Source organism: Nicotiana tabacum, chromosome 20, assembly GCF_000715075.1.
Source record: "Nicotiana tabacum cultivar K326 chromosome 20, ASM71507v2, whole genome shotgun sequence".
Lineage (NCBI taxonomy): Eukaryota > Viridiplantae > Streptophyta > Magnoliopsida > Solanales > Solanaceae > Nicotiana > Nicotiana tabacum.
Window position 1 is genome coordinate 121,413,262 of NC_134099.1, and position 13,357 is coordinate 121,426,618.

Below are 13,357 nucleotides of genomic sequence, written 5' to 3' on the forward strand. Positions count from 1 at the left end.
GTCCCTTAAGCTTAACTTTTCTCACATCGCTTGAATTAGGGAAGCATTTTCCTAAATGACCATTCTCTGAATTTCTCATGAATCTTCTTTTTTTGTCCATTCTATTATCACCGGAATGGAATCTGAAATTCTGGTGATGTCGACCATTTTCAAATCACCCAATCCCTAGTCATGTTTAGTTTATCTTGTTCACCAGCCTATACTAATTTCTATTATTTTGGGGTCTAACTTTTTCTTCTAGTAATCATGTTAGTGTCACGAACTTACTTCTTGAATTGAGGATGTGACTTTATGGCCTATACTCTTTTGTTGTCTCAAGGCTTGTAACCTCACATCCTTTCCTTCACTTGACTATAGACTCTGTAATATTGCCATTTATTTGATCTATCATCCATATATCACATCTTACTCATAAAGCTTCAGTGACTCCCTTCTTATTTCCCAGTAACATTTATGTCTATCACTTTATTCTAAAAACGTGAACAAAACATTCTTTTGCTTTTCGCGCTCCTTGCTCCACCCATTTGCTCTTCGGGTTGCCTATCATTATAATTTTTTTGAACACTCTAGTATTCATATTTAGCTGCATTGTTTTAGAGTTCACTATCTGAGTGTCTCACAAAGAGATCTATTATCTAATTTGCGATACCCTTCGAAAATGCCAACTAACACAAACATTCCATTCATCATTTTGGGTTACTCTAACCCTAGCCGGTTCCTGATATCCCGTTCTTCTCTTAAACTACACCTGTTAGCCCCTATAGGGTATAACTAAGATTGGTGTGGCCAATTATACATACCTTTGTTACCGTTGAAGGTAACTCAAAAGGGTTATATTCCTCTACCTGAATTGTAAATACTGATAATCTTCATTAACTGGACGCCTTGTACCATTCTTCATCTTGCTTCTTTCACTTATTGAAACTTGTATCTATCTTATAAATCTCTCATTCCTTTTTATTGTAAGAGTGGATAGACATTCTTTCCTTAAGGATCCATATCAAGAAGCTTACACATCTTAGTACACACATGATCTGCTGAATACCTCATATTTATCTAGCATGATGCAAAAATCGAGTTCCTCCGACATAACTCTTCCATAGCTATATATCTTACCATCCTCTTCTAGATGTAGGAATAATTGTATTATGAATAAGATAGAGTTTAGGAAATGGAGTTCTTACAACTGAGCTTTACCACACGATCTAGAGTAAGAAGACATAGTGACAGTCCTAATTGCCCTGTAGCCTCCTGCTTACAAGTGTGGTGCATGACGCACCCATAAACAAGACTCTACTAGACACGGCTTGTAGATTTCCAAACCAATGGGCCGCGACGGGCATCCGGTACCTTACTCAACCGAGTACCAATATAACGTATCTTTCATATCATTGTATCGTAGGTAAATGAACCAGAGTAAAGCATGAGGGAATACAAACTTATACATATGAAGTACGAGCCTATAAGACCAAAATAACCACTTATGTACTAAACAAGGGCCGACAAGGCCATACAATCTTTTATACACATGACATCTATCTACAAGCCTCTAAGAATACATAATTTTCATAAAAGTCTGGACAGAGTCCCGCCATACCAAAAAATACACGTCTAAATCATACTAACCAAACAAGACTCTCCGAAGCAAATGGAGTGCACCAGTATCTTCAGCTGAGCTGATAGCCTACTTGGAAGGCTCTCGACCTGTCTATCGGGACCTGCAGGCATGAAACATAGCGTCCCCAGGCAAAAGGGACGTCAGTACGAATAATATACTGAGTATGTAAAGCACATCAATAAGTACATAACAAACATGGAAGAAATATAGAATAAATGACTCAACCTGTAGGTATGGATAACTTTTTAAATCATGAAATACTTATAGTGTCATACATATGCGTATGAATGTCATGTCGTGCATAGGTACATGTGTTCATAACATCATCAAGCCTTTGAGGGCATCCCATCATATCATCTCGGCCACTGTCGGCAAATCATCAATGTATACCAGCTGATCAGGTGGTGGTGGGTATATAACGCCGTAACCTTTTCCCATATCCCATATACATATAATATACATATATACGCATATATAAGGACATCTGGTCATGGGTCAATGTACATGTATAAATGAGTGCAATGTATGAGAAGTACATCAATAAAATGTTTTAGAGCGTCATAAGACCATTATACCTCTGATTAATATCATGAAACAAACTTTATCAACTTACATATTTTTTGGGACCCATGAACATATGATAGAATAATAATACATATGGGGATTCAAGAATATGGACATCTCTAATACTTTTATGAATACAGTTATTTATGGAATTTGTGCATTTGCTAGTTTTGTTTGTATCGTATAGATCAAGCCAAAAAGAAAGAAGGGATAGCCTTAACATACCCAGGGTAGGGTAAAATACGTATAGTATTCTTGGAAAAGGTTGCACCGTACTCCTTTAGAACCACAAAATTTTACGTTGCTACGGTTCTAACAATTCTCATTGGAATTATTTGGTTGCAAAAAGTTTGGTTGAGATCTTGTAAGAATTGCTTGAAGGAATCACGTTGTTAAGGTAATGTTTTAGAATCTCATTGTAGAGTTTTGGTAAGGAATTTTGTAGGAATCTGATGTAGTTTCTTGAGAATGAAAATGTTGTTTTTGTTATTCAAAATCCAAGAACTTTGCTGAAGCTTTCCTTGTGATTGTAGAGGTTTAAAATGATTTTAGATAGTCTTTTTAAGTCCTTGGGTGTGGGTCCCACTTATGTGGTGACTAAACCACTGTTCTTTCTTCATTTGCCACCTTATAACACAAATTTAAGAGTCATCAAATGGACTTTGACGTGCTGCCACATTGGGAGATTTAACTCCTTATCCAAAATGTTAATTTACTCAATTAGCTTAGTTACATAATTAATCTCCCACTAAAAGTCCATAATTACCCAATTATCCATATAATTAAGAATTATCTTAAATTACTCAAAATACTACTCACTTTAAATACACCTTATACACCTTACTATCATAGTCTTTTGGTACCTTGTATGGCACTTGTATATGGTGAAATTGGAGGGACCAATTTCTCTCCACTAAGGTGCGTTCGGGGAGTCATATCGGTATCTCGAGGCTGCAGGGCTACGATCAAGCTCCCTCCCCCAAGGTTCGCCCACGACCCAATAAAGATTCTGGGGGTAGGGAGCTCCTGAGGCGAGCAACTAGCATCAGCAGAGTCTAGTATCGTGCCTAGCCATCATATCCCCGTGTCTTTACATTTAATGCATTCTGTACTATATTGTGTTCTCTATCCTATATAAAGGGAATCCACTCCACTTTGTAAGGGGCTGTTGTTGCTCCAACTATTCTACACAAGATCAATAATCTCTCTCTCTCTCTCTCTCTCTCTCTTGCTCTCTCTCTCTCCTTTCTCTCTAACCCATTTGCCCAAGGCCACTCTTTGCATTTATTATTTTCATACTTGTTCTTCATTTATTGCTTGGTATTGGCCATAAAGTGCCTTCTTTAATTATATTCTAACTATTATCCCTTCCCCGGCTTCCCTTGATAGCTCGAGCTCGAGTCGGATATCGACCCTGAGGCCCCTCATTGACTAGTCCGAAGCACGAGCGGCAAGCCCCTCAGTTTGATTACTATCCCGTTTTAGCTTGTGTCTCTTCGTTAAACTTTATATTCTCAGCATCAATGGCTCTTACAACTAGAATAAAAATAGATCACGTATTTGTAGAGTCCTATTTAAAAATTTAATTGTTGTTACCATTTTCACGGCAAATAGTTTGGCGCCCACCGTGGGGCTAAAAATAATAATGATTATTTTCTTGCTGGTTTCATTACACAAACGCAAGTTATCTTTCACACTTTTTCTTGTCCAAGATCTCTTGATTTCAGGTGGAAATATCTGGCTCGATAAACAGGGTTGAGAACGACTACCTCGAAAATCATGGCAAAAATAGTGTGGTTGTTCCAGTCGTTGGCGCGCCACTGCAGAACCTCGATAATGCACTCGGACCGATTTCAGCGGACACGGGTTCGAAAGACACGCAGCAGGTCGACAAAACCTCAGACACCAATGGAAATACACGGCTTGGCGACCGACAGGAAGCCCAAAAAACCCCAGCCCTGGAAGAACAGGAAGTTAGTCTTTATGTTATTTTTGAAATGTTGCAGGCACAACAATTGGCTATCACTCAGTTGCAAAGCCACCAGAAGACTCCCAGTACAGTAGCCCCAGAAACTGCTTCCCCAGCCGAACGAGTACTAGAGAGGTCAAGCGACGATGGATCAGTAGCCGATCCTGCCATCGTGAAAATGCTGGAGGACCTCACCAAAAGGATCAAGTCAGGCAAGAAAATGATAGCAGCCAATGATAAGAAGGTCGAAACTTATAACTTCAGAGTTGACCAAATCTGGGGCGCGCCTTCGGTCCTGAAAGTTGTAGATTCGAGAAAGTTTGTGCAATGGCCGTTCCTAGAGGAAGCGACTCTGAAACCCATTCCAAAGAAGTTTAGAATGCCAGAACTCCCAAAATACAATGGGACCTCAGATCCCCATGAACACGTCACTGCCTATACGTGTGTGGTGAAAAGCAATGACCCAAAGAATGATGAGATCGAGTCAGTCATGCTGAAGAATTTGGAGAAACGCTCTCGAAGGAGGCCATGATGTGGTACCACAACCTAGCTCCCAACTCCATAGATTCATTCGCCATGCTAGAAGACTCCTTCGTAAGGGCGCACGCCGATACCATCAAGGTGGCAACAAGGAAGTCCGACGTATTTAAGATTAAGCAGAGGGAGAAAGAAATGCTGCAAGGATTCGTGTCTCATTTCCAGACAGAATGAATGGAACTACCCCCGGTCTCCGATGATTGGGTAGTGCAGGCCTTCATGCAAGGCCTGTATGAACGAAGCTCGGTGGCCTCAAGGCAGTTGAAAGAGAACCTGATCGAGTATCCCGCCATAACCTGGTCGAACGTTCACAACCGATACTAGTCAACGATCAGGGTCGAGGACGACCAGCTGGGAGCCCCTTCGGGCTTAGTATACCCGAGCAGACTCTTAGCGAAATAGTCAAAATCAAATAAAGAGAGGTACCGGCCGTTCCCCGGTTATAGGAGAAACGCTCCTAAACGTAATCCACCTCGTAACGACCGATTGGTAAACCGAGGACAGAACTATCGGGGACCCCCCAACAGAGGTGGGTTTGACAGGGACACGGGGCCAACAGGGGCGCCCCACCTATCAAAGTACAACTTCAGCATCGATGTATCGACATCGTGTTAGCCATTAGCAAAATCAGGGATGCTAGGTGTCCCTCTCAAAGGAACTACAACATGATTTGCGAGTTTCACAACTCGCACGGGCACCAAACTGAGGATTGCAGGCAGCTCCTAGAGGAAGTGGCCCGACTGTTCAAGAACGGGCAACTTTGGGAATTTCTCACAAACCGGGTTAAAAATCAGTCCCGAGAAAGAGAAGTAGCCAAAAAGAACAATGCAGACGAGCCCAAACACGTCATCCACACATTTTTTTGATACTCTCCCCAGACGTATTCAAATAGAGGACTGCACAACAACTGCCAAACGAGTGCCAGAACCCGAAACCACCATCGCCACCAAGGTATAATCACCTCTCCCTTTTTCCATCTTTTACTTCACGATAACTCTTGCGTAGGCCAGCGACCAAGGCAATCGGACGCCGCTCCGACTCGAGGACCTTGATGTTTCAAAGAGTCTGTTTCACTCTTTTCCTTTAATCGGGGTTTTATCCCAAAACGGGTTTTTGCTGGCAAGGTTTTTAACGAGCCAACGTCCACGCACTTCCCGAGAAGTACTCAATGAGCATACCAGACCTTTTTTGCAATCAGCCCTATCCCGGGAAATGACAAACAATACTCCAATAGGAAATCATGTATAGGGCCAAACTGTCAAAGGAACCATGCCTGCGTGGGCCGAGCTCATAACAACAAAGTAACATGTATTTTTTCCAAGCAATTAAAGAATATCTTTCAGCATCTCGTACTCCAAAAAAGAAAATTTTGGCATGCTCACCACAAGGATTCCCTCCACAGAATATGTCCTGAAATACTTAGAGACTTAGCATCCACAATTTGGCACCTGCACGACCTCAAGGTCGAAACTCCGGGCTCATAAGGCCCCGTCGAGGCAATTTCGAGCTTACAAATAACGACCTTCTAGCCTATGCAAACTCGATGACTCGGAGACCGATATCAATCGCCATACATTGGAAAACCCGAGGTTGTAAGACCCCGAGCGGGCAGACTCGGTCTAGACAGATCTATTTTACATAGCAACAAAAACTATAAGACCTTAATAGGCATGACAAACTGTAAGACCTCAACAGGAATGACAAACTGTAAGACCACAATAGGCATGACAAACTGTAAGACCTCAACAGGCATGAAAATTTTGTAAGACCTTACTACAGGCATAAAACCCAATCCCGAAGTTTAGGCTATATGTCGCATTTGTAAGACTCCCGAAAGGGTATACCCTCGATGTAAACACCTAAACTATCACTCATGATCAAAATGGCTCCAGCCAAATACATATGACTACGGTCAAAATGGCTGCACCAGCCAAATTAACGTGACTCGAGGATGCTCGACCGCAGCTAAAAACATCGCAGGCCATTACTTCGAATCTACTTTGAAAAGAACCAGTTAAAACAGGCTTCTCTCAACAGGCAAATGAGCTTAGACCATGTCATATCTAAATCACAAGGCTTCGAGCTACTCAGCCTACGAGCTAAGAACCTTCCGAGGTGCTCGAACATCGCCGCTAACGACTTGAAATCGAGGTTCTTCCCGATCCGATGACGGGTCAGGCAAAATTATTTAAAAAAGATATTAACGAGAGGAAACAAAGCCTACAATATTCCCACGGGCAAAAGAGTAAGAGCTATTGTCGCCAGCCAAATGAGCCTCAAGGCCGCACACTAAAAGGTCGCAATGACCAATAGCGTAAGAGCCACTGTCGCCATCTTAAAAATTGAAAACTTGAGGATTAAAATGAGCTCGAGTCGTAACACGATTCGGAGACTGGATCCAAAATAGTTAACTACAAATGCCTAAGGGCACAACATAAGTTCCATCATTGCCAGCTCCACAAACCTCAGGGCCACATACATAAAAGGTCGCTCCAACCCAAGCCATAAGAGCCATTGTCACCAGCCTGTGTAGACGTAAAACTTGAGGATGAATTGAATTCGAGTCGGAGCCCAGCTCAGAGACTAAACCCCAAAATGGTTAAAGTGCATATGCCCAAGGGCAAAAAATAAAAGCTGTTGTTACCGGCCTAATGAACATCAGAGCCATATTACAGGTTCGGATTTTTCTACCGATCCAAAGGTCGAATCAACCCGATTGAGATCTTGACGAACAAGAGTACAGAAGATACAAATTGCTGGTTCCCCCTCATATTTTTCATACTGGAGGTGAAGAACAATCTCAATCTATGATATATTATGAAAGCTATATGCACAAAGAAGAAGGCAGGAAATAAACGTTCCCCCCTTCGACAACTACGGCCCAGTGGCCCCATCCTCACCATCTTCAGCATCTGACAGAAGGAACTTGGCATCATACTCCTCCCCTTTGGCTTGCTCGATCTCCCCCGAGAGATCGAAGCCCCTGGAATGAATCTCCTCGATGATTTCTCTCCGGGATCTGCACCTCGCATACTCCTTGCTATTGCTTGCACGATCAAGGGCCCTCTTCAACTCAGCTTTAGCAATGGCAACGCTCCTCGAATAGACTGCCACTTTCTGTCCCGCGCTGGTATTACTCATTAAAACCTCGGTCCGGACATTCACCACCTCAGTTTCGCTTTTGAAAGCTTGAACAAAAGCCTTGCAATCATTTTTTCCCGAGCAGAATCGTTCGCACGAATGGTCTGGATTTGTGCCTCAAGAGCAGAAACCCCGGCTTGAGCCCCCTTTTTGGCTGCAAAATGAGCACTCCCATGTGCCTGCAGCTCGATGAATTCACGTTTGACTCGGCCAACCTCGCCCCAGAGTTGTCCCAACTCATCCGCCTTGTCCTTCAACTGAAACATCGAAACATCAAGATGCCAAGATAGAAAGGGAGTGCAAGCTAGCATAAAATGCAGGGTACTTGTTTCTCTAGGCGGATCTCACGGATCAGGTTCCAGTCCATCTCAAACCGTAAGGAAACGAGCTCGCTTTCCTTTGCCGTACAAAGAAGCTTGAGGGATTTCTGCCTATCCAGAGCTTCCCCCAATGGGGCCTCGCAACGAAGCAGCTCGGATTTAAGCCTGTCGAAGGCCTATGAAAGAAATCTAGGTAAAGAAAGAGAAGAGGGGAAAAGGAAAAGTGCGGGGCAAGAACGACCTTACAACAGTCAAAACTCACCGTAAGGCCAAAACGCCGAGCCTCGCCAAAGGCCGAAGCAACGTCCGACGGCGTACCGCTTCCAGAAGGTTTCCGATCGACCGAATCGCTTCTCCTTAATTATTGAGAGGGAGTCGCCTCATTGCAAGCCCTTTCACACCCCGGAACGTCTTTGCTTTTATCAACACTCCTTGATCCCGAGGCCATCAATCTCTCCTCCTCCTCCGGAGGACACGACCTCACTTCAAAAGGACCCTCGACACCTGCGATAGTTAAGTCAAATAAACTGGCAAGAAAATTGCCATTTTTAGGAGGAAGAGTGTTGGGCACCTACCATGATGCTTTCCCTCCCATCTCCCTTTGGAAAGATCTCACCATCGGCGCCTATCATAAATAAAGCAAGCTGCCAGCTTACGAGACCACCTAGCTAAATCAGGGACCTCACTAGACGACCAATGAGTTGCTACAAATAAATAACAGAAAGATATTGTTACGGAGCTAGCCTCCGGTCGAAACGAAGAAAGTTCATATGAGGCACTTAAGTGTGAAGTTCCATTTCTTAAGAAATGGCAAAAATTCTCCAGGAATGACATCGGTCGTTTGGATCCAAACAAACCAATTCATCCATTTCCAATCCTCATCCTCCTCACTGTTGACTATAGGAGCTCGAGTGGATCGACGCTGAAGAGCAATCAGGCCCCGGTAGCGCAATGGTTGATACAACCTCACGAGATGGCTGAGGGTAAAATCTATCCCAGCCTTATCGACAAAATATCTCATCGCTTGCACTATTCTCCAAAGGGAGGCCTGCACCAGTGTTACTTGATAACTCTGACAAAAATCGAGCATGACCCAGTCGGGGGAACCCGGCACGAAAATATGAGTGTATACGCTCAAAAATCCCTCAACATGTGTCATAACGCTCTCCTCGGGGGAAGGTACTTGTAAAATCACGCCTTCCCCCCCATCTGCAATCTTTTCTGATAACCTTGAGGTTTTCCTCCCCCAATGATGAAATGATCCTTGACACGTGCTCCCTATGGCCCAGAAAACTGGGAGGTTTCCCCGGCATGACGGCTCTCCTTGAGGCAAGCATCCCAAGCCTTGCTCACCTGACATCAGAGGCAAGCTGCTGTCTCCAACCGAACGTGGAACACAGGAGCGACTCCCCTCCACTCAATGATCGGGCATCAACATAGAAGCTATGACTGCGGCAAAGTAGGGAGGAAAAAAATAAGGATCTGAGCAACATTTTCTGAAATAGGGAAGCGGAAGGACTGTCTCAAAGAGCTAGGCTCTATAGAAGAGACAACTTTTTTAAAACAACAAATTCGCCACTTGAGAGACAGATGAACAAATATATAGGGGAAAAACAATAACTGCCCGCCTACTCAAGAGGGCCAATTAATTCTGGATGCGTTAACGTGACCCTCTCCTAGGGAAGTGTACTGGTGGAGTCACCCCGGTCTCTTTTTTTTATCGGATCATACGAATATTGTTACCCCACGTAACTCATAAACAAAACTGCGGGACCTTGGGGAGCCCCCCGACATCATGAGCATCAGTCCGAGAGGAACTGTCGATTTAACCCCGAGACATGGCCAGTTTTAGGGTCCCGATTTATCCAAGAGTGGGCTCCGAAGGGCCAGCGACGAGAGGCAAAAGCTAAAACGTGAAAGCAAAGGGGCAAGGAAACTAAAGCAAAAAAGGGCAGACAAAATGAAAACCTTTTTTTTACATTGTCAAAAAAAAAATCTTTACACGATCCATTCCCTCGGGGGCCACATACAAGGGGAAAATGAGGGGATATAAAATGACTCAGAGACTACTCCTCATCGTGATTATCTTAGCCCTCATCAGGGGTAACTAAAAGTGCAAGTTCTTCCTCCACTTCACGGGCCTCCTTGAGATCAGCTGACAGGTCGATACCTCTGGCTCCGATTTCCTCCAGGGTCTCTTGCCTCGCCTCTGCCTTACCATGCTTAATAGCTTGGGTTAGTTTCTGCCCAGCTGCTATTAATATGTCACGAGCTATTCTATGCACTGTGGTCGCATCCTCCTGATAAGTGACAGCGTTTCATTGGACCTCGAACTTAGCCGTGGCCAAAGCAGCAATCTTCCTGCGAGCATCCTTGAGAAGATCCTGGGATGTCGCCAACTCCCTAGCCGCTATTTCATTTGCTCTCTCAGCTTGGAGATCTCCGCATTTAGTTAATTAATATGTGAGCCACTCTAATCGACCTACGTAAGAAAGGTAAGCCAATATATATGGGAATATAGAATAAAACTCAGGTACGAGCAAGGCAAACTACCTGAGCAGCAAGATTGGCTTTCTCCCAGAGCGCCGTTTCCAAAACGGCCCAAAGTTCTTCCTATTCTTTCCCTCCCCAGGCAGAACGAGCCTCCGAATCCCGAAGCTTCGAGGTAGCTTCCTTACACTCCTTTTAATGATAAGAAAGCTCCTCGCAGAGCCAAAGGATGGCATGATCGTATATCTCCTTGCACTACGACATAGCGGAAAAGTTATAAAGATGAAGAATGACATTCGAGGACGAAAGAAATGCACGAGAAATGGCTATCACCTGTTGCATGAGCTTCTTTGCCGCTTTGACGGCACCGGGAATGTCAAGATCATCACTATCACTAACACCATCAAAGATGTTGGCAATAGAGCCTCCCTTTGGAGAGGAATACCCGTTGTGGCGCTGATCATCCCTTGAGCATCCCGTAGTTCCCCTGATGAGACCAGGAAGCACAAAAGAAAGTCATTTAGATCGCCGACTTTTCCAAGTGGCAACCTACGTTCCTGAAAGGCTTAGAATACCGACCCATCAGGATCAATGGCGGTGGTCTCCCAGGCGAAAACTGCATCAAATCTAGTTGCATGATTTGAAGCTGCATCAACATCCTCTTCAAGGGTCCCCGGCTCACGAGGCCAACTAGAGCCAGCCATTTCAGACTCAGCAGCCCCTGGCAGAGGCACCTTCAAGGCTCTCACACTCGACCTCATTCTCCTCTCTAGCGGGCATTCGTCGTCATCCTTTCCCTCAGCGTAAGGATTCGCCATTGAGGTTGAAGCAGCAGTCCCAGCAACGACTATATGCTCGAGTGACCTAGTTTTCTTTGCCGTAGTACAGACAACAGCTACCCTACTTTTCCTCTTCTTACTCATGCCGGGCTCCAAAGCCCCTATTCTGCCACTAGGGGGGGCTTCATTTGCATATTTTTGCCATGACCTGCACCAACGTAGTAACCACAAGACGCTTTCACTAAGGGCTCAAAAAGAAACACGAAGTACAAGGCGTAGATGGTAAAGGAACCTCACCATGATTCTTAGCTACCCAATGCTTCTTGGCCAGGACGGTCCAAGACTGAACACGATATGGGAACTTCTCGTCCAACCACCTGATTCATCCCAATAAATTTGGAACTACCTCCTGGTACCAAGCAATGGCTGCAGGGAGCACAAAGAGATCATTATTTCGAAAGGAAGAATAGTTGAAAAACAGCTAAGGGAAAAATTGCTTACGTCAGGTATTCCACCTCTCCGGAAAGGGTATCTTCTGGGCCGGGATGATGTCCGAGGTCTTCACCCGGATAAATTTGCTCATCCATCCTCCATCCTTTCCCTCGTCAACTCTTGAGAAAAAATATTTTTTGGACCGATGGCAGAGCCTGATTAAACCTCGGTAAAATCAAGGGCTGTACATCCTAATCAGATAATTGAGGGTAAAGATCTCACCCTCAACCCTTTCGGTGAAATGGCAAAGCATCAACACTGTCCTCTAAAAAGAAGGGTAGATTTGACAAAGCGTCACCTGGTATCAGTCGTAGAAATCAAGGATAACCGGGTCTATCTCTAGGGGAGAGGACTTGGTAGAATTATTGGGACCCAGGGTGAATGGGTTGGTGTACATGTGAAGGAAGCCAGCCTTATGGTCTGTTATATTATCATTGGGAGCGCGAACCTCCACCTCCACTGCCTCGCTCCATCGGCAGTCCGTCCTCATCTTGCTAATATCGGTCACGATGCTAACATATCGGGACACCTACTCGCACAGACCCGGTGTAGATGAAGTGGCATCGACACTAAAATACCCTGGCATATCTAGATCAGGTGGGGTACACTGTTCCAAAGAGGGAATTGCTCTAGTTTCTTCCTTAGGCGATCGGGATGATGAAGCAGTGTCGTTCTGCCGGGGAACCGTCCTAGAAGTCCTAGCCATGTCAATGGTAAAAATTCTTCTATAAAAAGATGAAAAAGTGTCAAATACAAAAGATTCTGACTTGTGTGCTTGGAAATGGGGTGAAAGTGGGAAGTGTTAAGCAACCGATACATTTATAGGAACCGCTTGGGGAGCGAAAAGGATGAGCCAATGGCAGTTCGTGGGTTTCTCGATTATCGCATCTGACGGCGGCCTTGCACAGTTCTCTGGAGCATGGAATTTAATGCTTTTAAATGGTTGACGTAACGACAATGATGACCTCGAGATGACAGTTCTAAATTGTTTTCTATTATTTCGTTCTAGGAAATACGGAGACTATCAGTATACGATAAAATCTGAGGGACCGATTTCTCGCCACTAAGGTGCATTCGGGGAGTCATATCGGTATCTCGAGGCTGCAGGGCTACGATCAAGCTCCCTCCCGTAAGGTTTTCCCACTACCCAACAAAGATTCCGGGGGTGGGGAGCTCTCGAGGCGAGCAACTAGCATCAGCAGAGTCTAGTATCATGCCTAGACGTCCCATCCCCGTGTCTTTACATTTAATGCATTCTGTATTATATTGTGTTCCCTCTCATATATAAAGGGAATCCACACAACTTTGTAAGGGGTTGTTGTTGCTCCAACTATTCTATACAAGATCAATAATATCTCTCTTTCTCTCTTTTCTCTCGAACACATTTGCCCGAGGCAACACTTTGCCTTTATTGTTTTCATACTTGTTCTTCATTTATTTCTTGGTA